Source organism: Lithobates pipiens, unplaced genomic scaffold (assembly GCF_037356315.1).
Source record: "Lithobates pipiens isolate NorthernLeopardFrog02 unplaced genomic scaffold, aLitPip1_a1.2 Scaffold_28, whole genome shotgun sequence".
Lineage (NCBI taxonomy): Eukaryota > Metazoa > Chordata > Amphibia > Anura > Ranidae > Lithobates > Lithobates pipiens.
This window is the reverse complement of record NW_027507789.1, coordinates 46,210,868-46,236,349: the sequence shown is the minus strand read 5'-3', so window position 1 is coordinate 46,236,349 and position 25,482 is coordinate 46,210,868.

Sequence of the window (25,482 nt, the reverse complement as noted above, 5' to 3'; positions counted from 1 at the left end):
AATATGGCCAAGTTTGTCGATCTCAAGGATCAGGTAGGCACATACTTGATACATTTTTCCTTCCTTTTCCTTGGTAGTGTCTATGAATAATTCCTTGTAGATAGTAGACAAGGCTTTAGATAGGTCTATGTGAAAAAAAGTCAGGTAGAATTGGCGCTATACCCTTAAATAACATTTTATTTAAGGGTATAGCGCCAATTCTACCTGACTTTTTTTCACATGCTAATAAGCCCCACCCATTTTCGGGGGGGGGGGGGTATACCAAGTAGAGGCAGCTCATACCTCAAAACATCTTAAGACATTGAAGAATTTTTCAGTAGTATCACAATTTTATATGTAATCTCACTTTTTTCCAAACACTGATTCAGGGCTGTTTAATCATCACTATTATACAGTCAGGTCCATAAATATTGGGACAGTGACACAATTTTAATCTTTTTGGCTCCATACACCACCACAATGGTTTTGAAATAAAACAAACAAGATGTACTTTAACTGCAGACTTTCAGCTTTAATTTGAGGGTATTTACATCCAAAGCAGGTGAATGGTGTAGGAATTACGACAGTTTGTATATGTGCCTCCTACTTTTTAAGGGACCAAAAGTAATGGGACAATTGGCTGCTCAGCTGTTCCATGGCCAGGTGTGTGTTATTCCCTCAGTATCCCATTTACAAGGAGCAGATACAAGGTCCAGCATTCATTTCAAGTGTGCTATTTGCATTTGGAATCTGTTGCTGTCAACTCTCAATATGAGATCCAAAGAACTGTCACTATCAGTGAAAAAAGCCATCATTAGGCTGAAAAAAACAAAACAAACCCATCAGAGAGATAGCAAAAACATTACGCGTGGCCAAATCAACTGTTTGGAACATCCTTAAAAAGAAAGAACTCAACGATGAGCTCCGCAACACCAAAAGACCTGGAAGACCACGGAAAACAACTGTGGTGGGCTGACCAAAGAATTCTTTCCCTGGTGAAGAAAACACCCTTCACAACCGTTGGCCAGATCAAGAACACTCTCCAGGAGGTAGGTGTATGTGTGTCAAAGTCCACAATTAAGAGAAGACTTCACCAGAGTGAATACAGAGGGTTCACCACAAGATGTAAACCATTGGTGGGCCTCAAAAACAGGAAGGCCAGATTAGAGTTTGCCAAACAACATCTAAAAAAGCCTTTACAGTTCTGGAACAACATCCTATGGACAGGTTAGACCAAGATCAACGTGTACCAGAGTGATGGGAAGAGAAGAGTATAGAGAAGGAAAGGAACTGCTCATGATCCAAAGCATACCACCTCATCAGTGAAGCATGGTGGTGGTAGTGTCATGGCGTGGGCGTGTATGGCTGCCAATGAAACTGGTTCTCTTGTATTTTTTGATGATGCGACTGTTGACAAAAGCAGCAGGATGAATTCTGAAGTGTTTCGGGCAATATTATCTGCTCATATTCAGGAAAATGCTTTAGAACTCATTGGATGGCAATTCACAGTGCAGATGGACAATGACCCGAAGCATACTGCGAAAGCAATCAAAGAGTTTTTTAAGAGAAAGAAGTGGAATGCTATGCAATGGCCAAGTCAATCACCTGACCTGAATCTGATTGAGCATGCATTTCACTTGCTGAAGACAAACCAGAAGGGAAAATGCCCCAAGAACAAGCAGGAACTGAAGACAGTTGCAGTAGAGGCCTGGCAGAGCATCACCAGGGATGAAACCCAGTGTTTGGTGATGTCTATGCATTCCAGACTTTATGCTGTAATTGACTGTAAAGGATTTGCAACCAAGTATTAAAAAGTGAAAGTTTGATGGATGATTGTTAATCTGTCCCATTACTTTTGGTCCCTTAAAAAGTGGAAGGCACATATACAAACTGTTGTAATTCCTACACTGTTCATCTGATTTGAATGTAAATACCCTCAAATTAAAGCTGAAAGTCTGCAGTTAAAGTACATCTTGTTCGTTTCATTTACAAATCCATTGTGTTGGTGTATAGAGCCAAAAAGTTTAGAATTGTGTCGATGTCCCAATATTTATGTACCTGACTGTATATACACATATATATTTTTTCAGCAGGAGGTCCCTGCAAAAGGGTATGGACACTAATATCTTAACAATTTGTATAACAACGATAGCAATTTTATAGTGCTAACAAGTTGAGGATTAGTGGCAAAAAATATATTAATTTAAAGGTATAGCGCCAATTCTACCTGATTCCTTTTTAGATAGGTCTACTTGCACTACACAGTTGAACGTAAATCTAAAGGAAATTGAAAATTAAAATTGTATAATGTATGTCCAGTTTAGGTATAACAATGCCAGGGGTGCCTACAATGGTCTCTGTGAATTCACATGGTTTAACCACTTCAGCCCCAGAAGGATTTACCCACTTTCGACAAGCCCATTTTTTGCGATACGGCACTGCGTTGCTTTAACTGACAATTGCGCAGTCATGTGACGTTGTGCACAAACAAAATTTATGTCCTTTTTTTCCCACAAATAGAGCTATCTTTTTGTTGTATTTGGACACCTCTGCAGTTTTTTTGTGCTATAAACAAAAAAAGAGCGACATTTTTGAAAAAATAATTAATTTTTGCTATAATAAATATACCAAAAAATAAATAAAAAACGTGATTTCTTCACCAGTTTAGGCCAATATGTATTCTACAGAAAATTGCAATAAGCGTGTATTGATTGATGTGATCAAAAGTGATAGCGTCTACAAAATAGGGGATATATTTATGGCATTTTTATTATTATTATTATTTTTTTTTTTACTAGTATTGGCGGTGATCAGCAATTTTTAGTTGGTGTCCCTTGTCAATTTTACTTTGTATTTTTTTTAAATGTATCTGCCTACTCCTGCAACATTGCAGCGGACAGATCGGACACTTTTGACACTTTTTTGGGACTATTGACATTTATACAGAGCTAAAAATAGCCACTGATAACTCTCGAAATGTCACTGGCAGGGAAGGGGTTAACACTAGGGGGCAATCAAGGTGTTAAGTGTTCCCTAGGGAGGTGTGGGGAGTGGACTGACAGGGAGAACAGAGAGATTGCAGTTCCTGATCACTAGGAACAGCTAATTCATTCCATTCATTTCTATCGGGTTGAGCCCTCCACCAAATGATTTGGAGCAGTGCACAAAGCAAGGTCCGTACAGACATGGATGAGCTAGTTTGGGGTAGAGGAACTTGACTGGCCTGCACAGAGACCTTAGCTCAACCTGATAGAAAACCTTTGGGATAAATTAGAGCGCAGGCTGTGAGCCAGGCCTTCTCGTCCACATCAGTGCCTGACATCACAAATGCGTTTCTGGAAGAATGGTCAAACATTCCCATAGACACACTCCTAAACCTTGTGGACAGCCTTCCCAGAAGAGTTGAAGCTGTTATCGTTGCAAAGGGCGGGCCAACTCAATGTTGAATATTTTTGGGACCATTGACTTTTATACAGCAATTAGAGCTAAAAACAGCTACTGATTACTGTTTAAATGTCACTGGCAGGGAAGGGGTTAACACTAGGGGGGAAATCAAGGGGTTAAGTGTTCCCTAGGGAGGTGTTTCTAACTGTGGGGGGAGGGGACTGGTAGGGAGAACACAAAAACACAATTCCATGAAGAATAGATTACAAGACCAATAAGTAATGGATGTGTATGGATTGTTTTTGGAGAATAAAGCTATCGTTTAGTGTCACTTTATTTCTTTACAGCAGAACTTTCTCTTGTTCTTACATCCAAAGCCCTGAAAATGAACAAACAAAATGAACAAACGTATCAATAACATGTATTCAATATACTGCGGTTTATAGCTGTTGGATCTCCCCCATGGAGCTTTTTTTTTTTGTAGCCAGGTCAGGAGACTCCAGCAAAACAGAGAAAGGCTTGGAAGAAATACACATACCACCCATGTCCACAGCTGGGACGCTGCCTCTTGTTGAAATGCAGCTGTTCTGGAAACGGAGACAGCTGGACACTGAAGGAATGCAGCTGTTGGCTGTACTAAGCTTCCAGTCAATGTCTTGGGCAATGCTCAGTCCTGTCCAATCATAACCCATGACCAGAGAGAAAGCACTAAAAATGTATCGGAACCTTTGCAGCTTGTGCCCATGGATAACCACATTTTCTCTTTGTGTTCCCTGGAATTCCCGCCAGCGTTACGGAAATCCATTACAGATGTTGGCTTAACCCTCTACGACATCTACAGTTACCGATAAAGGCTGTGCAAAGAGCATAGCTAACCTCATAGTGGCTATAGTATATATGATCGTTTTTGTTTTTTTTCCTGATCGACCCCTTCAGATTGAAATAATCGATCTGTAATATGCCACAACCCATTCGATCAATATGCCACACAAAGGGAGGTTGATTTCAACCATTTCAGTACCTGGGAGGGTGTCCATAGACATTCTCCCAGAACTCTGTCCCCTGCAATGCGCATTGGGCGTGCTTTTTGACGGGTGTGTCCTTCAGATACAGCCGATCACAGATTGGGGTAAAGGGCTAATCAGCCATTTACCATGTGATCAGCTGTGTCCAATGTGCTGATAACCGGGCAAGGCCGTCGGCACATTGTTTACACTGATAATCAGGGCACTGGGTATCAGTATCCTAATTATCAGTGCAGCCCCATTAGTGCCAATCAGTGCCCACCAATGCCACCTTATCAGTGCCCACCAATGCCACCTTATCAGTGCCCATCACTGCAGCCTCATCAGTGCTCATCACTGTAGCTTATTAGTGCCCATCAGAGCAGCCTAATCAGCACACATCAGTGCAGCCTTATCAGTGTTCATCATAGCAGCCTCATCAGTGCCCATCAGAGCAGCTTTATCAGTCCCCATTAGTATAGCCTCAGAAGCGCACATCAGTGCAGCCAATCAGTGCCCATCAGAGCAGCCTCATCAGTGCCCATCAGAGCAACCTAATCAGCGGACATCAGTGCAGCCTTATCAGTGCCCATCAGACCAGCCTCATCAGTGCCCATCAGAGCAGCCTCATCCGTGCCCATCAGAGCAGCCTCATCCGTGCCCATTAGTACAGCCTCATCAGCGCACATCAGTGCAGCCAATCAGTGCCCATCAGAGCAGCCTCATCAGTGCCCATCAGAGCAACCTAATCAGCGCACATCAGTGCAGCCTTATCAGTGCCCTTCAGACCAGCCTCATCAGTGCCCATCAGAGCAGCCTCATCCGTGCCCATTAGTACAGCCTCATCGGCACACATCAGTGCAGCCTCATCAGTGCCCATCAGAGCAACCTCATCAGCGCCCATCAGTTCAGCCTAATCAGTGCAACTTCATCAGTGCCCATATAACAGCCTATCAGTGCCTAACAGTGCCCATCAGAGCAGCCTCATCAGCACACATCAATGAAGAATAAAATTTACTTATTTGCTAAATTTTACAACAGAAACTAAGAAAAAGTTTTTTTTTTTTTCTTTTTTGGTATTTTTTCATTTGTTTAGCAAAAAATTTAAAATAAAACAGTGGTGATTAAATAAAGCTACAAAAGAAATCTCTATCTGTCTCAAAAATATGATAAGTTTAATTTGGGTACAGTGTTGCATGACCACGCAATTGTCCTTCAAAGTGTGACAGCGCTGAAAGCTGAAAATTGGCCTGGGCAGGAAGGGAGTGAAAGTGCCCGGTATTGAAGTGATTAAAATACAATCGTAACTTACCATCAGAAATTATGGCTTGCATCTCTGTTTCCATCTTGTGATGTCACATCTGATCCACTGAAATATGATCTTATTCATGAACAAAGTATTGCCAGCTGATGCAAAGCAATCAATAATATTCCACCCTGGCCAATCAGCTCAGTTTAATCGAATCTGAACAAAATAGAGTTTAGAGCCTCGTACACACGATCGGATTTTCTGACGGGAATTGTGTGATGACAGGCTGTTGGCAGAAAATCCGACCATTTGTACGCTCCATCGGACAATTGTCAGATTTTTCACGGACAAATGTTGGATGGCAGGTTATAAAATTTTCCATGGACAAATGTTTTTTGTTTGATTTTCCAAGCGTGTGTACACAAGTCCATCGGACAAAAGTCCAAAGTACAAACACGCATGCTCGGAAGCAAGGGCGAGCCAGAAGCGGTCGGTCTTGTAAACTAGCGTTTGTAATGGAGAATTAACATTTTTGACGTGGCAAATTATAAAATCTTGGAATGCAGCGCACATTCTCTTCTTGTTTAATGGGATAATAATGAAGCTGATTTGCTGGTGATACTGATGGAGAAATTGCAAACTAATTTTAAAAGGCTTTTTTTTTTCTAGTGACATCAAGAATAATATTATCATGGGTTTTTTTTTTTTTTGTTAGTTTTTTTGGAGCAATTTACCACAACACCATTATCCCCTAGTTTTTAAGGTCAAAGATACAACAATGTTGGTGTCAATTTTACATTGTATTATTTTAAATGTAACTGCCTACTCCCAAACTGTCATTTGAAGTAAAACACACAGCCAAGTATTATTCTACACTATTTTTTTTATTGTGCATTAAAAAAAGAAAACAAATAAAATTAGACATGCTACCTACCAATAGAACTTAACCAAAAAGTGCATTCTATGAATCCAAAAATATAGACAATATAACAAATCAAATCATTATTTAACCAAAATAAAAATAAAAGCCTCATGCATGTGTCCTGATTCTTAGGGGGTAAACAATAGCAAGAGTTGGTGAAAGCAGGGGTCCGTCATCAGGAGATAATTCCAAAAAACATCTGGCTTATTCTACTGGAGCTCCCGCAGCAAAGGCACATGACATAATTGGTCACGATTAATAAAGCAACCGATTTTTGGTCCAAGAAATACTCCTCCTCCTGTTCCTGGACTGGACCTGGGTCAAGATAATAACGCCAAGGCCAATAATAAATAACACATTATCCCCTCCGATTCCGCAACATGTCTGGTTGACGAACGGTCGTTCAGAAACAAACTGAAAAGCGCGAAATGAAAAGCGTGAATCAACACTCACCAAACTTCTACTAACACGAAATTAGCAGGAGCCCAAAGGGTGGAGCTAAAGAACGTAAGAACCACGTAGTACGTCACTACGTTCGTGTCTGTTGGCCAATAATTCCTTGCCTCTTGTATGCATGACAAAATCCAGGCACACGCCCTTGGACAAAAGTCCAAGGAAAATCTGATTGTGTGTATGAGGCTTAAGGGTCCTTTCACACGGGCGACTCGATCAGGTCCACCTGTCAGTTTTTCAGGTAGGCCTGATGTGATGGTCCATGCATTCCTATGGACCAGTGGGTGTAAACAGACTTGTGTCCGTTTACACCTGCCTACCTCCAATCCAATTAGGACCCCTAAAAAATGGAGGAGGACTGTGTCCTCTTCTGTTTGGATGGATCGGAGGCAGCCTGGTGTAAATGAACATCGAAGTCTGTTTACCCCCGGCCTCCTATAGAGCAGAGTGGGGTCTGTCTGTGTCCGCTCTGCATATACTGAGCAGGCACGTTCCTGTCATCCGCTCGCTCTGCTGTGATCAGCAGGGGGTCTGTGCATGGATCCCCTGCTAATCGGAATGCAAACCACCCGTGTGATGGGACCCTAACTTGATTGGAAGGGAAGTTATGACTATTCACATTTTTGTTTGGAGTTTTGATTGCTTTAATCGAATTGCACATCGATTAGATAAAAAAACAAATGTATGTAATTGTATGTAGGCCATACAGTACGTTTGATCAATGTGCGATGCAAACAAAATAATTTATTCTGCAAACAATCAGATAGGTATCATTTTCCTTCCCAATCAGTATAAACTCAATGGCAATTAAATTCTATCCAACTCGATCAGCCAGAGAATGCCAGAGTCAATTGTACAGATCAGAATATTATCAACCGTTTTGTACCAATCAGCGAGGCTGAGATATTTTATTCATCGGTAAAATCATATTTATATAGATCAGATTATGAGAGTGCATGGTGGAAACATAGATACGATTGGTAACTTATGATCTCAAATTGCAATCATATTCTGGCCATTGATCGAAATCCAATTTACTATGTGTGGCATATCAATTGAATTGGGTAACAAATATGTATAAATTATTCCCACCAGAAGAGATCGATCAGAAAAGAAATTGATTATTTATCAAAGCGAGTATAGGCGCTGTTATGTATGACCTTGTGTACCAACCTACAGGACATTTACAGTTGTGATTTCTTTTAAAGGGACCTCGGATCGATGAGGGTGTAACTACAGATCGAAATGTAAAAGAGTTATGGTAGAAAAAAGACCTAGTGGTTGGCCAATATTTGTGTGACCGTGTGTAGACAAGACAAGTTTGAGCCAACAACCTTCGAACAAAATTGTTGTCGGAGAGTTCGATCGTGTGTACGGGGCATTATAGTTTTTCTTATAAATAACAGCATTCTGCCTGAACATGGGTTAAATAAAGTGCATTCCATATGACATAAAAAGCAGGAATGAGGTATTTCCTATCTCTGCGTCTTGAGGTCGTAGGAGGCGTCTGGAAACACTGAGCCTTTTTGGCGTTCCGAAATCAACTTTATTTTCAGATTTTTTTCTAAAGTAGAAATTGGAGGGTCTTTAGCAGTAAAAAAAAGAAAGAAAAAAAAAAGGACTATTGAGTGGTTTGTAAGCAATGAGGAAAGCTTTTAGTTTTCAGGATACATCCCGTCCAGAACCTTGGCTCACTTACATGCTGTGCCTTTCTCCTGGGGCTGCATACATCATGGTGACACACTGCCTTCCCCTTGTAAAAAGAATCAACTCTGTGCTTTCCCGGAATAGAGATTTAACGTGCCCTTTTCAAAGCAATTCAGGTCATAGGCTACTTTTTGTAGACAAATCAGTATTTAATGGTAACTGTTGTAAAACGCATCATTAGAGATACCTTCCCCGTATTGCCTGTGTGTCCCCTGAAGAAGTGTGCTGTTGGTCTAAGAAACGTGTATCTTCTTGTCAATCACCTTTACAGTTCGTTGAAAAAGTATTCATACCCCCTTGAAATTTTCCACATTTTGTCATGTTACAACCAAAAACGTAAATGTATTTTATTGGGATTTCATATGATAGACCAACACAAAGTGGCACATAATTGTGAAGTGGAAGGAAAATGATAAATGGTTTTCAAAATTCTAAATATGTGAAAAGTATGGTGTGCATTTGTATTCAGCCCCCCAGTCAATACTTTGTAGAACCACCTTTCACTGCAATTCCAGCTCCAAGTCTCTTTGGGGATGTCTCTACCAGCTTTGCACATCTAGAGAGTGATATTTTTGCCCGTTCTTCTTTGCAAAAAAGCTCAAGCTCTGTCAGATTGGAGGGAGAGCGTCTGTGAACAGCAATTTTCAAGTTTTGCCACAGGTTTTCGAATGGATTTAAGTCTGGGCTTTGACTGGGCCATTCTAACACATGATAACCCTTTGATCTAAACCATTTCATTGTAGCTCTGGCTGTATGTTTAGGGTCTTTGTCCTGTTGGAAGGTGAACCTCCGCCCTAGTCTCCAGTATTTTGCAGACTCTAATGCCCCATACACACGGACATTCCAACAACAAAATCCATCAGATTTTTTTCTGATGGATTTTGGCCCAAACTTGTCTTGCATACACACAGTCGCACAAAGTTGTCGAAAAATCCTATTGTTCAGAACGTGGTGATGTACAACGCATACAATGGGACTTTAAAGAGGGCAGTAGCCAGTAGCTTTTGTCTCGTCATTTATTCTGAGCATGTGTGGCACTTTGTCCATCAGAATTGTCTACACACGCTCGGAATTTAAACAATCGGATTTTGTTGTCAGAAAATGTTAGAAAAAAAAAGTCAAATGGAGCCCACACACGATCTGATTTTCCGACAACAAGATTCAATCGCACATTTTCCGTTGGAAAGTCCGACCGTGTGTACAGGGCATAACAGGTTTTCTTCCAAGATTGCCCTGTATTTGGCTCCATCCATCTTCCCATCAACTCTGAACAACTTCCCTTTCCCTACTGAAGAAAATCATCCCTACAACATGATGTTGCCACCACCATGTTTCACAGTGGGGATGGTGTGTTCAGGGTGATGTGATGTATAGAACTCCTTATGGCTTTCAACAATGGCTTTCTTCTTGCCACTCTTCCATAAAGACCAGATTTGTGGAGAGCACGACTAATAGTTGTCCTGTGGACAGATTCACCCACCTGAGCTGTGGATCTGTGCAAAGCGGGCTGCACTTTCTGAATGGCCTGGCAGCGGGGGAAGGAGGAGGGGGCCGAACTTCCTGGTGATCTCGCCACAGCAAGGACTATCCATCAAAAACAGGTACCCTCTCCCCCATGAAAGGTGTCAAATGTGGCACCAGAGGGAGGGAGGAGTCAGATAAGTGGAGCTTCCACTTTTGGGTGGAACTCCGCTTTAACTAAACTGTAAAGTTATCAAATTGCTGGTGTCATAGCTGATCGCATGTGCAGTCCCATGCCAATTACAGATTAAACAGGGGCTAAGATGGCAGTTTAGGAGGGGTTAGTTCCAATTTATGTGCTTGATGCAGCCTGGCTCCCAGTTCACATGGGATTGCAGTAAAAAGGATCATTCCCCTTTCTTCACACACAGATTGGAAAGTGATCATCCTCAGCCTCATGCTGGGAGTTGTAGTTTAGCAACAGCTGGTGGAGGAAAAGCTGGCAAGTGGTAATTCAGCACCCCATTATGAATGATAATAAATCATCTGAGTATAGTCTGTCTCCAATTATTGTCTACCCACATATATGGCTTTTCTCCCAGCTTCAGATTTCTCTATTTTTCCCTCTTTTCCTGGACTGCATGCCTCTCACTTCATATTGCTATTTCCTCCCTCTCCATCCTTCTCTCTTTATCCTCTTCTACCCCGTTCTCTTTTCTTCATTTCTCTCTTTTATTTCTTTCTCTGTCTCTCCCTTTCTGCCTCTCACTATCTCTCATCTCTTTTTCAATCTCTCTTCACCTCTTCTCTCTTTCTCTCCTTGTTCTCCTCTCCCTGTCCTCTCTTTCTTTTTCCATTCCTCTTTTATTTCACTCCTATTTTATATCTCCATTTCATCTTACTTTGTTTTTCTCTCTTTTATTCTCTCTCTTTCTTCCAACATTTCTAATTTTTTTCTATATGATCTATTTATCTATCTATCTATCTTTTTCTCCACCCCTCTCTTTCTTTATCTTTCTTTCTTTTTTTTTACCCTTGCTCCCACCCTCCCTACTTTCTCTCTTTTATTCTCTCTCTTTCTTCCAACATTTCTCATATTTTTCTATATTATCTATCTATCTACAGTATCTATCTATCTATCTTTCTATCTATCTATCTATCTTTTCTTTTTCTCCACCTATATTTTCTTTCTTTCTTTCTTTCCCCCTCCCTACTTTCTCCGCCTCTATTTTTCACTCCTTTTCCAAAAATGTCTTATTTTTTTCTTATCTATCTATTTAGCTATCTATTTCTTCTATATTTTCTTTTTCTCCACCCCTCTCTCTATTTCTTTCTTTCTTTCTTTCTTTCTTTCTTTCTCCTTATCCTTCTTTTTTACCCTTGCTCTCTCCCTCCCTACTTTCGTCTCCCCTCTTTTTATCTCATTTTCTTCCCTTCTTCCAAAATTTCTATATTTTTCTACATTATCTATCTATCTATCTATCTATCTATCTATCTATTTCTTTTATTTTTCTCCACCCCTCTCTTTCCTTATCTTTTTTTTTCTTTCTTTTTTTATACTTGGTCCGGCCCCCTCCCTACTTTCTCTCTTTTATTCTCTCTCTTTCTTCCAACATTTCTCATATTTTTCTATATGATCTATCTATCTATCTATCTATCTATCTATCTATCTATCTATCTATCTATCTATCTATCTATCTATCTATCCGCCCCTCTCTCTATATATTTTCTTTCTTTCTTTCTTTCTTTCTTTATTTCTTTCTTTCCCCTTGCTCCCACCCTCCCTACTTTTTCCCCCTCTATTTTTCACTCCTTCTCAAAAATGTCTTATTTTTTCTTTATCTATCTATCTATCTATCTATCTATCTATCTATCTATCTATCTATCTATCTATCTATCTATCTATTTCTTCTATCTTTTCTTTTTCGCCACCCCTCCCTCTATATTTTTCTTTTCCTTATCTTTCTTTCTTTTTTTACCCTTGCTCCTGCCATCCCTACTTTCTCTTTCTTTCTTTCTTTCTTTCTCTCTCTTTTTTCCAAAATTCCTCATCTATCTATCTATCTATCTATCTATCTATCTATCTATCTATCTATCTATCTATCTATCTATCTATCTTTTGCTTTTCTTTCTTTCTTTCTTTCTTTCTTTCTTTCTTTCTTTCTTTCTTTCTTTCTTTCTTTCTTTCTCTTTTTTCCAAAATTCCTCATCTTTTTATCTATCTATCTATCTATCTATCTATCTATCTATCTATCTCTCTATCTATCTATCTTTTCCTTTTCTTTCTCCTTCCCTGTTTTTCTCTTTCTCTCCTTCTCTTCCAGACAGCTGTTTTCATTTATGTTGTTCGCCAGCGCAGCTCCCTCCCCTGCCATTCACTGCTAATTTATTATTTTCCCCTAATCACTGTAATTAGTTTATTGCGTTGATATTAATGGAGCTTGTGGAGTGCGCGGGAGCTAATTGAAATGTTTGTGATTCCTGATGGCTGTTGATTCTTGCAGAGAAGGAAATTTATTTTCTGTGTTTAGCGAGGAAGGTTGCAGAAAAGAGCAGACTGTAAATCCACCCAAATGATCTCATGTCTTAGGGAGGCCCCCAACCTTGCCGCCAGTCATTGTCTGGGGAACATTTGACTGGCACATTACAAAACCTGTCCTAATTACTGACATAAACATAAATGCTGGGCTGGGATGAGTACTCATGTTTATGAACCACCTGAGCAATGGGCAGCTTAAAGCTGAAGTTTGTAATAAGCAATTATTGTCTAAATACAAGAGATATGTATATTCTTACTTGAATCTTGGAGTGCTTTGTGTATTTCAGTAATCCAGTCATTTCAGTAATGGGAGACTTTGCCTCCTCTCCTTGTGCAGAGTGACTGGTCTTATCTGCCCCCTCTTGTAGTTTTCTTTTGGGATTTTACATCAGTGCTCTACAAACTGCAGTCCTTTGCTTGTCTTTGTCCGGCCCTTGGGGCCTTTGGGGCACTATTCCTCCTACTGACACCAACGATTGGGCACTATTCTTCCCATTGACACCAACAATGGGGGACTATTCCTCCCACTGACACCAACGATGGGGCACTATTCCTCCCATTGACACCAACAATGGGGCACTATTCCTCCCATTGACACCAACAATGGGGGGACTATTCCTCCCACTGACACAAACGATTGGGCACTATTCTTCCCATTGACACCAACAATGGAGGACTATTCCTCCCATTGACACCAACAATGGGGCACTATTCATCTCACTGACACTAACGATGGGGCACTATTCCTCCCATTGACACCAACAATGGGAGACTATTCCTCCCACTGACACCAATGATGGGGCACTATTCTTCTCACTGACACCAGCCAGCGATGGGGCACTATTCTTCTCACTGACACCAACGATGGGGCACTATTTCTCCCACTGATACCAATGATGGGGCACTATTCCTCCCACTGACACCAATGATGGGGCACTATTCCTCTCACTGACACCAGCAATGGGGCACTATTCATTCCACTGATACCACCGATGGGGAACTATTCATTCCACTAACACCAGCAATGGGGCACTATTCTTCTCACTGACACCAATGATGGGACACTATTCCTCCCACTGACAACAACAATGGGGCCCTATTCCTCCCACTGACACCAACGATGGGGCACTATTCCTCCCACTGACACCAGTGATGGGGCACCATTCTTCCCAATGACACCAACAATGGGGCACTGTTCCTTCCACTGACACCAATAATGGGGCACTATTCCTCCCACTGAAGCCAACAATGGGGAACTATTCCTCCCGCTGACACCATTGATGGGGTACTAATAATTCCCCTAATACCAAAGATGGGACATTGTCTACTTTCACTAATGCCAGGACATTTTCTGCTCCCAATGGCCATGGTCTGGCCCCTCTGAATCCTGAAGCACAATGAGCTGGGCCTTTGTTTAGAAGGTTTGAAGACCCCTGTTTTACATAATTGAATAAAAGCTGACCATTGACAAGGTTAAATGGTTTGTCTCAGTCCTCTAACTGCCACTTTTTCTGGACAGCTTGGTCTCTTAAAGTAAGTTTAGAAATAACAGACTTACTGGCAGGATAAGCAGGTGAAAATAAAGAAAAAAGCCTAAAAAAATTATTGTAGCCACATCTCCCAACTGGTAAATTATTGCATCACCTATAATATAGCTTGCCATGTCTGAGGTTCTCCAGAATGAGACAGATTATCCATATGGATCCACTACAAAGAACCACTTTCTTTTTCAGAAGCTGCTGGTACATCTTGTGCCTGAGAACACTAAGCAGGGGATTAATCCTTTAATAAAATCGTTATACGACACTTGGGTCTCCAGCGAGAATACAGAAGACAATCCCATCACTGTGAATTGTGCTACTGTAAAATTTACCACTGCAGCAGTCTAATTGGCTTCATAGTAAGTGAAGAAATTATATATATATATATATATATATATATATATATAATTCTGACCTACAGATTTCCCGACATAGAAAACAGGCACCTAAAATATCAACTAGACAAAATATCCCAATACTGGTCTGAAACTGAACTCCAGCTATATACAGTATTCACAGCGCTTCACTTTTTCCACATTTTGTTATGTTACAGCCTTAATTCAAAATGGATTAAATGTATTATTTTCCTCAAAATTCTACAAACAATACCCCATAATGACAATGTGAAAGAAGTTTGTTTGAAATCTTTGCAAATTTATTACAAATAAAAAACAAAAACAAAAAAAATCACAGGTACATAAGTATTCGCAGCCTTTGCCATGACACTCAAAATTAAGCTCAGATACATCCTGTTTCCACTGATCACCCTTGAGATGTTTCTTCAACTTGATTGGTTCAGTTGATTGGACATCATTTGGAAAGACACACACCTGTTATAAGGTCCCACAGTTAACAGTGCATGTCAGAGCACAAACCAAGCCATGAAGTCCAAGGAATTGTCTGTAGACCTCTGAAACAGGATTGTATCGAGGCACAGATCTGGGGAAGGGGACAGAAAAATGCATGCAGCATTGAAGGTCCCAATGAGCACAGTGGCCTCCATGATCCATAAATGGAAGAAGTTTGGAACCACCAGGACTCTTCCTAGAGCGGGCCGCCCGACCAAACTGAGCAATCGGGGGAGAAGGGGCTTAGTCAGGGTGGTAACAAAGAACCTGATGGTCACTCTGATAGAGCTCCAGCTTTTCTCTGTGGAGAGAGCAGAACCTTCCAGAAGAACAACCATCTCTGCAACACTCCACCAATCAGGCCTGTATGGTAGAGCGGTCAGAAGGAAGCCACTCCTCGGTAAAAGGCACATGACAGCCCACCTGGTGTTTGCCAAAAGACTCTCAGACCATGAGAAACAAAATTCTTTGGTCTGATGAAACAAAGATTGAACACTTTGGTCTGAATGGCAAGAGTCATGTCTAGTTAAACCAGGCACCGCTCATCACTATGCTAATACCATCCCTACAGTGAAGCATGGTGGTGGCAGAATCATGCTATGAGGATGTTTTCAGTGGCAAGAGCTAGGAGACTAGTCAGGATTGAGTGGAAGATGAATGCAGCAATGTACAGAGACATCCTTGATGAAAACCTGCTCCAGAGCACTCTGGACCTCCTGATGGACCTTGAGAGGTCCTGCATAGAAGAATGGATGAAACTACTCACAAATAGGTGTGCCAAGCTTGTAGCATCATACTGAAAAAGACTTGAGGTTGTAATTGGTGCCAAAGGGGCTTCAACAAAGTATTGAGTAAAGAAAGGCTGTGAGTACTTATGTACATGGGATTTTTTTTGTTTTTTATTTTTAGTACATTTTCAAAGAATTCAAACAAACTTCATTCAAGTTGTCATTATGGGGTATTGTTTGTAGAAATTTGAAGAAAATAACGAATTGAATCCATTTTGGAATAAGGCTGTAACATAACAAAATGTGGAGAAGGTGAAGTGCTGTGAATACCTTCCCAGATGCATGTACACAGATGAACTACACATATGGGATCTGTTTTATCTGCCAAGTGGGTGACAACACTTTGTCTGTTAGAGATGAGGCATACAGTGGTGTCACCTCCCTTTCTGCAGCCCCTTTGTGCTGTGCTTTGTAAATGGGGAAGCAGAGGCACAACCCCAAAACTGGAGTTATCCATAAACACTGTTTTAATGCTGCGGGTAATGTCAAGTGTGCCTTGTAACTGTGCTTGTCAGAGCTTAGAGAGCTCTTGAAATAGTAAAAAAAATTACAGTCCTAACTTGAGTATTAAACATTAAATATCCATAAAAATAGCAGTGCCTTAAGTTTTAATCATCCTAGAAAATTAATTCTAGAAAATTTATTATCAGTCACTAACTAATTTGAAACAAAATTATTATATTATCTTGAAGGCAAGTTATCACATTTAAAATACCTTTAATAACATAAAATGCCCATTATAACATAACATGGATAAAAAAATGACCTAATACAGCAAAAAACATGTAGACCAGTGGTCTACAAACTGTGGCCCGGGGGCCGAATGTGGCCCTTTGCTTGCTTTTATCCTGCCCTTTAAGGGATTATTCCCCCCTACTGTCAGCAACAGTGGGGCATAATTTCTGACACTGACCCAGACAATGGAGCACTATTCCTACCAACGACACTAATGATGGGGGGGGGGCACTGTTCCTCCCATTGATCCAACGTTGGAGCACTATTCCTCCTATTGATACCAATGATGGGACTCTATGCCTCCCACTGATACCAATAATGGGGCACTATTCCTCCCACTGATACCAATGACTGGACATTATTTTTCCCATTGATACCAATGACGAAGCACTATTCCTCTTATTGATACCAACAATGGGGTACTATTCCTCCGATTGATACCAACAACAGGGTGCTATTCCTCCCATTTATACCAACAACGGGGTGCTATTCCTCCCATTAATACCAACTACAGGGCGCTATTCCTCCCATTGATACCAACAACGGGGTGCTATTCCTCCCATTAATACCAACGACGGGGCACTATTCCCCCAATTGATACCAACAATGGGCCAACTATTCCCACCACTGACACCAATGATGGGGCACTATTCCTCCCATTAATTTTAAAGTTACTAACTTATTCTCTGAGGACTGAGGTTGGGAACTACTAGTTTAAGCTAACCAGTGCTTTTTCTTCACTGCTTTTCTTCACAGGCTCTAATTGGCTTCAAAAAGGGTGGGCTTGTGTGACGATAGGGAATTAATATTCGCTATTGTCTTCCTACTTCTCCTCCCGGCCAATCCCGGCTCAGGAAGCGGGTCCTGAGACCCAATTGCTCAAGAGGAGAATTGATCCTATTGGCTGCCGAGGAGCAGGAGGGAGGAGATGCAGGGGAAGCTGAAACTGAAGAAGGAGGAGACGCAGAGGGAAGCCACCCAGAGGAAGCCTGTGACCTAGATGGGGTAATTGCAGGGACTAATTGACTGACTGGGGGGGGGATGCGGGAGACCAGACTGACCACCAGGGGGGTGGGGATGGCTGCGGACGGATTCCCCCCCCACCAAAAAAAAATATACCACCAGCCACCACTGATGATGACATTTGAATAAATGTAAATCTCCTATGTCATCATGTTTACATACAAGGAATACTTTTTGTTCTTCACGTGCTCCAGAAAAAGAGGGTAACCCTGAATGTAGAGCATTAACCCAAAAATGGTGGAACCCCTGGTGGAATATAACCTTAAATTTTAAGGTTTACATTGGTTTTAACTGTTTTTATATGTTTTTGTAGTACTTAATAAAAGCTGTTTATTTTGTACCTTTGTGGTTCTTGAGGTGCCTACAAAGTCCATATTTTTTTCTTTCTGTATTTGATTCGTATTTGGGTAAAAGTATGCCATCTTTGTACATTATGGCAAGAGCTTGGGGGACCCATATTAACTAAAGCTTTGCTCTAAATGGATTTTAGGTCCCTGATACTTGTAAATTTCTCCAGTTTAAATACTTTCTTCTTGGTAAACCTGAATATTCTTGATACAGACTATTGACCTCGGAAGCTTGAATGACTCATGGTGGTCAACCTTCCCTTACCATTAGTTATTAACATGACCACCTTGTTATTTCTGCACAGTGTTTTATGTACAAAGATGCTTAAAAAAGTTTGCTAACCAGCTGTCACTGAATAATGAAATATGTTAAATAGCTATGCAGAATGGCTTCAGGCTAACTAAGGCTCTATCTCCCCCAGCCTGTGGCTGCTTAGCAGTCAGATGGCAGATAGAGACAATAGTTCACACTGCTGCCTGTCCCATTGTACTACCTGCCACGTGCCCCCTACTCTCTCCCAGGGCCAGCTGCTGGTAAAATCCTATTATACAGAAGGCCCAGGCGGGACATGGCCAGGACTGCGACCATCTGTTCCTCCATCATTCCCAGTCTGGCCTACAATGGTCATCTGTGTCCAAGCTGTGGAGGCCTGGGGGGGGGGGGGGGGGGGGGAGAAGTACCCTTTCAGTGCTGGTAGCATGCAGAAGCAGCTGAGCAAATTGATTTGAACATCACTTTCAATAATCAGGCAACACAGAGAGCACCCCTGAGAGCAACAATGAGTAACCCCTATGAGAACGTGTTATGGGACAGTAGATTTTAAGGTGTCCACATATGTTGCTGTCCAATACGGATAGTAACATTCTTAGCAATTTTTATTGACCATTTTAAGCCCCCATACACACGGTCGGACATTCCGACAACAAAATCCGTCGGATTTTGTCCGACGGATTTTGTCCGAAACTGGTGTTGCATACACACGGTCAGACAAAGTTGTCGGAAAATCCGATCGTTCAGAAAGTGATGACGTTATTTCATTACGACTGGACTACGTTCAGGCTAGTAGCCAATAGCTTTGGTCTGGGAATTTGATCTGAGCATGCCTGGCACTTTGTCTGATCGTAATTCTCTACAAACGATTGGACAAAGTCCAATCGGATCATGTTGTCGGAAAATTTTATAGCCCAGCTCTAAGCCCTTGTACACACGGTTGGAGATTCCGACGGAATGTGTCCTATCGGACTATTTTTGTCGGATAATCCGACTGTGTGTGGTCTCCATCAGACTGTTTCCGTCGGAGTATCCGACGGACCAAGTTTTCCAATTTGTCCGTAAAATTTTCCGACAAAATGCTCCGATCGGACATACTCCGATCATGTGTAGCCTACTCCGACGGACAAAGTGCCACGCATGCTCAGATCAAATTCCTAGACCAAAGCTATTGGCTACTAGCCTGAACATAGTCCCGTTGTAACGAAATAACGTCATCACGTTATGTACAATCAGATTTTCCGACAACTTTGTCCGACCGTGTATGCAACAGTTTCGGACAAAATCCAACGGATTTGGTTGTCAGAATGTCCGACCGTGTGTACAAGGGCTAAAACTTTTTCGGTCGGATATTCCAGCGGAAACAGTCCGATGGAGCCCACACACAGTCGGATTATCCGACAACACGGTCCGATCGGACATTTTCCGTTGGAATGTCCGACCGTGTGTACAAGGGCTAAGGCTGCTTTCACACGGCTCCATTGCGAAAAAGTAAAGTTGCATATGTGTTTCCAGTGCGTTTTGCACCTGTGAAAAAAGAAATGTGACTTCAAAAACGCAAAAACCGCGGTTGTATTTTTGATACTTTTTTGCCACGTATTTGATGCGCTTTCTATTAGTTTCAATGGGAAGGTGCATTTATTTTTTTTATTTTTTTACTGCACTGAAAATGCAGCATGCAGTACTTTTAAAAGCACAGCTGGCTTGCAACTGACTGGTGTAAAGAGTTCAATAGAATTTAATAGTCTTGCAATTTTCTTCCGCTTTTGGTATAGCAAAAACGGAAGAAAAACTGATTAGAGTAAAAGGGGTCTTTATTGTTTTGATATAGTTATTAAAAAAACAATCGTGGCTGTTTCCGGTCACTTTTTATTTTTTACTTTCTGTATCAGTCTTTTTATTAAGATTTCAGGTAATGATAAAAACATTATAAAGTAGCAAAATTGAGTAAAAAATTTAACAGTCAAATTAGTCAATATATAATAAAAGGGCGACAATAACATAAATGAAGGATGAGGGGTTAGGCCAAGAACCCATGGAAAGTCCAAAAGTAGGTATGAGGAACTGCAACAAAGTAGTCAACCAAGAAGAGACCCGTGCTACAGTACTACAAGTTCTGCCATATTCTAAGAAAAGGCCAAACAGTGTACAGAAAAAATAATTAATAATTGAAGATCTATAGCATATGAAAAAATATATATTTAATGCATACAGTACACTATATTACCAAAAGTATTGGGACACCTGCCTTTACACGCACATGAAATTTAATGGCATCCCAGTCTTAGTCCGTAGGGTTCAATATTGAGTTGGCCCGCCCTTTGCAGCTATAACAGCTTCAACTCTTCTGGAAAGGCTGTCCACAAGGTTTAGGAGTGTGTCTATGGGAATGTTTGAACAATCTTCCAGAAGCACATTTGTGATGTCAGTCACTGATGTTGGACAAGAAGGCCTGGCTCACAGTCTCCACTCTAAGGGTCGGTTCACACTGGGACAACTTGTCAGGTGACTTAGGCGCCTGACAAGTAGCGCCCCCTTCTGTACAATGGAACCATTCTAATCGGAGCGACACAAGTCGCTCCGACTTAGAAAAAGGTTCCTGTACGACTTTGGGGGCGACTTGAGGCGACTTGCAATGACTTCTATAGAGAAGTCATTTTTGAAGTCGCTGCAGCAGTCGTGTCTAGGTCACCTGAGGCAGTCGCACTGCAAGTCATGCTGCCTCAGTGTGAACCGTCACTGATTCATCCCAAAGGTGTTCTATCGGGTTGAGGTCAGGACTCTGTGCAGGCCAGTCAAGTTCCTCCACCCCAAAGTCACTTATCCATGTCTTAGCCTTGCTTTATGCATTGATGTGCAGTCATGTTGGAACAGGAAGGGGCCATCCCAAAACTTCCCACAAAGTTGGGAGCATGGAATTGTCCAAAATGTCTTGGTATGCTGACGCCTTAAGAGTTCCCTTCACTGGAACTAAGGGGCCAAGGTCAACCCATGAAAAACAACCCCACAACATAATCCCCCCTCCACCAAATGATCTGGACCAGTGCACAAAGCAAAGTCCATAAAGACATGGATGAATGAATATGGGGTGGAGGAACTTGACTGGCCTGCACAGAGTCCTGACCTCAACCTGATAGAACACCTTTGGGAATTAGAGCAGAGACTGCTAGCCAGGCCTTCTCCTCCAACATCACTGCCTGACCTCACAAATGCGCTTCTGGGAGAATGGTCAAACATTCCCATAGACTCACTCCTAAACCTTGTGGGCAGCCGTCCCAGAAGAGTTGAAGCTGTTATAGCTGCAAAAGGTGGGCCAACGAAATATTAAACCCTACAGACTAAGACTGGAATGCCATTAAAGTCCCAGTGCGTGTAAAGGCAGGTGTCCCAATACTTTTTGGTAATAAAGTGTACTGTATGCATTTAATATATATTTTTTTTCATTTACTATAGATCTTCAATTATTAATATATTTTTCTGTACACTGTTAGATAATTTAAAATACAATCATCGGACTAAAACTGGGATGTCATTAAAGTTCATGTGCCTGTAAAGGCAGGCGTCCTAGAACTTTTGTAAAACAACAAGGGGCAATATCCGCGCTAGGATGACGATCAGCTAATAACATACAAGCAGCTGGCATAAATACAGTGATTGCAATATATAAAAGAACACATGAAGTCCAAATGCAGCACTGAAGGTAGGAGATAAATAAGGAGACGGTGGGTATAGATGGATGGGGGAATGAAACACCTCACACCAACTTCAAAGCGTAAGGGAACAGACACCACCATGCTGACAAATGTATCTTCTTACCAGAGGTCAAATAAAATCAAGCATTGGGGTACATGCCACATCCAATAACTCCTGCAGCAGCATCATCATCAGTTTTCACATAGGACGCAGAATGGAAGCTCAGAGGAATATTAGGATCCTCTGCAGATTTCCAATAGCCAGAGTGGAAAAGCATCAGACTGCAACGCCAATGAATGGAAGCGATATATGCCATATAAGAAAACAAGGAGGCACATAGTGAAGCCCATAACGACAATCCTCAATTTATTAAAAAGACTGCGGTAGTGGCGTGGTAGTGTCTTCACATTATCATCTAAGGCAGCCTTTCTCAACCTTTTCAACACAGAGGAACCCTTGAAATAGTTCTCGAGTCTCAGGGAACCCCTTCTAAAAATTTGAAATCTACAACTCATGATACATTAGTGTGATAGACAGTGGGAAGAATGCTCCTTACACTTGTGGTCATTGGGAAGAATTGCCCCCTTAGATAGCTAAAAAGATCAATGGTGTCGGTGGGAACTTATCTGAGAGGCAGTAATTGCCCAATGCTGAAGCAACCCCTAGCAACCTCTGGAGGAACCCTAAGGTTCCACGGAACCCTGGTTGAGAATCACTGATCGAAGGTGATGATGTGGGGATGCTACCATGCCACTACTCCAATCTTCTATGATTTACATGTAGCACCCTGCTCCTAATGAGCAGACGCTATTGTTTTTTTTCAATTTAAGTTGTCTGAGCTGCAGTTTGGCTCAGGCTAATTATTCCAAAAGTTCTGGTTTCTGTACCAGTTCAGCTGATTGCGCTAATTTCCACTTGGCTATAGGTGTCGCTGTCACCACCGGTAAGTGTAGAAATGCAACAGGCTGGATGCATTGAATACCACCTTTGCTCGGAAATAGCCCAGTGGGAGTGGTTCACCCGCTGTGCATTCTGGGTGGGGGTATTTAAGGTGCCGACGCCATTTTCTGGGGTTTCTTTTGCAGGGGTTCGCTATCCCAACCTCATGGCCCTCCTGGCCTGGGGTGTGTGTCGCATGATCCTGCGGCTCGGGGCCGGCTGGCCCGAGGCTTTGCAACTGAGAGAGTAGGCCCAAAGGTCTTGGGGTCTACAGATGCAGGGGTGGTCCCATGCTGTCTCGTCTGCGGGGAGAAGCCAATCGACTGGAGGATTCAGGGGAGGACTTTTCTAGGAGAGGACCGAACATAAGGCTGGTATCTATGGAGGAGCCTGGAAACCCAGTTGGAGGACCCAACCCGGGTCAACAACCATACAGTATCGCCGGATCGGCTGAAAGGAAACTGGTACTGTATGACAGTTCTTTAAATCTCTCAAGAAGTTTCAGTTCATTTGACAAAGTCTGTGGCAGAGACTTTGTTTGAGCATCCCACCGGCTGCTAGGTCAGTGAGAGAGGCCTATCCAGTGATTGCTGGATCCAGTCTGTGGAGCTGTTTGTCCTTTGGATCAGAACAATACCTCGAACACCCCTTAACCCTCTGACCCTCTATTGAAAGACTTTGTGTTTATCCCAAATAAATCATTAAAAAAGGACTAAGTGTCGGACCTAACATTCTTTGGGCTACTTTCCAATGGGACCCCTGAGACGGAGAAGCGAGCAGGTGAGGTAACGGTAAGCCTAATAAAAACCAGCAGCTCCTTCGGGGATCAGTGCTAAATACATGTTTGTATTCATCTTTCATTTGTGAGTACCCCCTTATTTTTAATAAATTGAGGATTGTTTTTATGGACTTCACTATGTGCCTTAGATATAAAGAGCATTTGTTTTATGTTAGCCTAACATTGAAAGAACAATTACACTCTTTGAATCTAAGTGGCTGCCTGCAACTGCAATGTTATGCCACGTACACACGGGCGGACTGTATAGCGTACTTAGTCCGTCGAAACACATTTCAGCGGACAGTCCGCTCGTGTGTGGGCTTCAGCTGACTTTTTCAGCGTGCAGTCTGGCGTACTAAGTATTTTGGATTTTTCGAAATTCTGTCCGTCGTACTTTGGTTTCAGCGGACAATCCGCTCGTCAGTAGGCTAGTTCGACGGACTAAGAATGGCGCATGCCCAGAAAGGATTTACACGGCGGAAGGGTGCTTTGCTGTGTATTGGACTTCCTATTTCTAGTCCCGTCGTACGTGCTGTACACGTCATCGCGCAAGCTTTCGACGGACTGTTTGGGTATCCGTGTGTGGTCAAGTCCGTTCAGTCGAAAGTATGACGGACTGTCCGTCGGATTGTACGACGGACTAAGTACGCCATACAGTTCGCCCGTGTGTACGCGGCATTAGGCTAACATACATTGAACAAATGCTTTTTCTATCTAAGGCAGGGGTCTCAAACTGGTGGACCTCCAGCTGTTGCGAAACTACAAGTCCCATGAGGCATTGCAAGGCTGACAGTTACAACCATGACTCCCCACAGTTTCGCAACAGCTGGAGGGGCCGCTAGTTTGAGACCTCTGATCTAAGGCATATAAACCCCACTTCACTTTCGAGCATGGCCACCCGCCAACTGCATTGTATGCAAAGTGACAATTCTTAAGTAAGCGGTGGGGCCGCCCAGCGATGTCACATGGTACCAACGCTCTCTTGTGACATTACCGACCGGTGCATGCTGGAGGGAGGGTCCCTGAATGGCAGTGTGGAAATGTGGTAACCCTCACCCTCCCCTTCCCCCACTGTTATCTAACCATGCAGCTCGCAAGGGGGGGTGTAATAAGTGCTTATTGATGATGCTGGTCTCTGTCATCAGGCAAACAAGTACCTTCAATTGACAGACAGAGGAGTCAGCACAGATTATAGCAATAGTAAATTCACTTGCAAAGATCAGTCAGAGTTGGTGGCAGATTAACCCTTTCCCGCCGAGCGTACGCACATCTGCGTACTCGGCTTCCGGGGGTTATACCGGGATGATGCCCGCACCTGCAGGCATCATCCCGGTACCGTTTTTTACAGCAGGCGATTGGCTATCCAGGCATAACAACCGATGCGGCTAAAAGCCGCTCGGCTGTTATGCCGGAGGAGCGGGAGGGGACGTCCCCCCCTCCCGCCGCCTCTCGCCGCTGTTACCGGTGCTCCCGCTCGATCGGGAGCACCGATTAAAGATCCGTCGGCTCTGGCTGCTGGGGAGGAACTGGAACGAAGCCGTAATCGGCTTCGTTCCAGTCTCCTCATCGTAAACACGGAAGCGACGTCATGACGTCACTTCCCGTTTACTCGGCTGCCAATGGCGCCGGTTTTAAAAAAATATCCGGTATTCAGAATCGCCGTTTTCGGCGATCTGAATACATTGAAGTGTAAAGGAGGGGTGGGGGGTCTTTTAGACCCCCGATCCCTCCATAAAGAGTACCTGTCACCACCTATTACTGTCACAAGGGATGTTTACATTCCTTGTGACAGCAATAAAAGTGATCAAATTTTTATTTTAT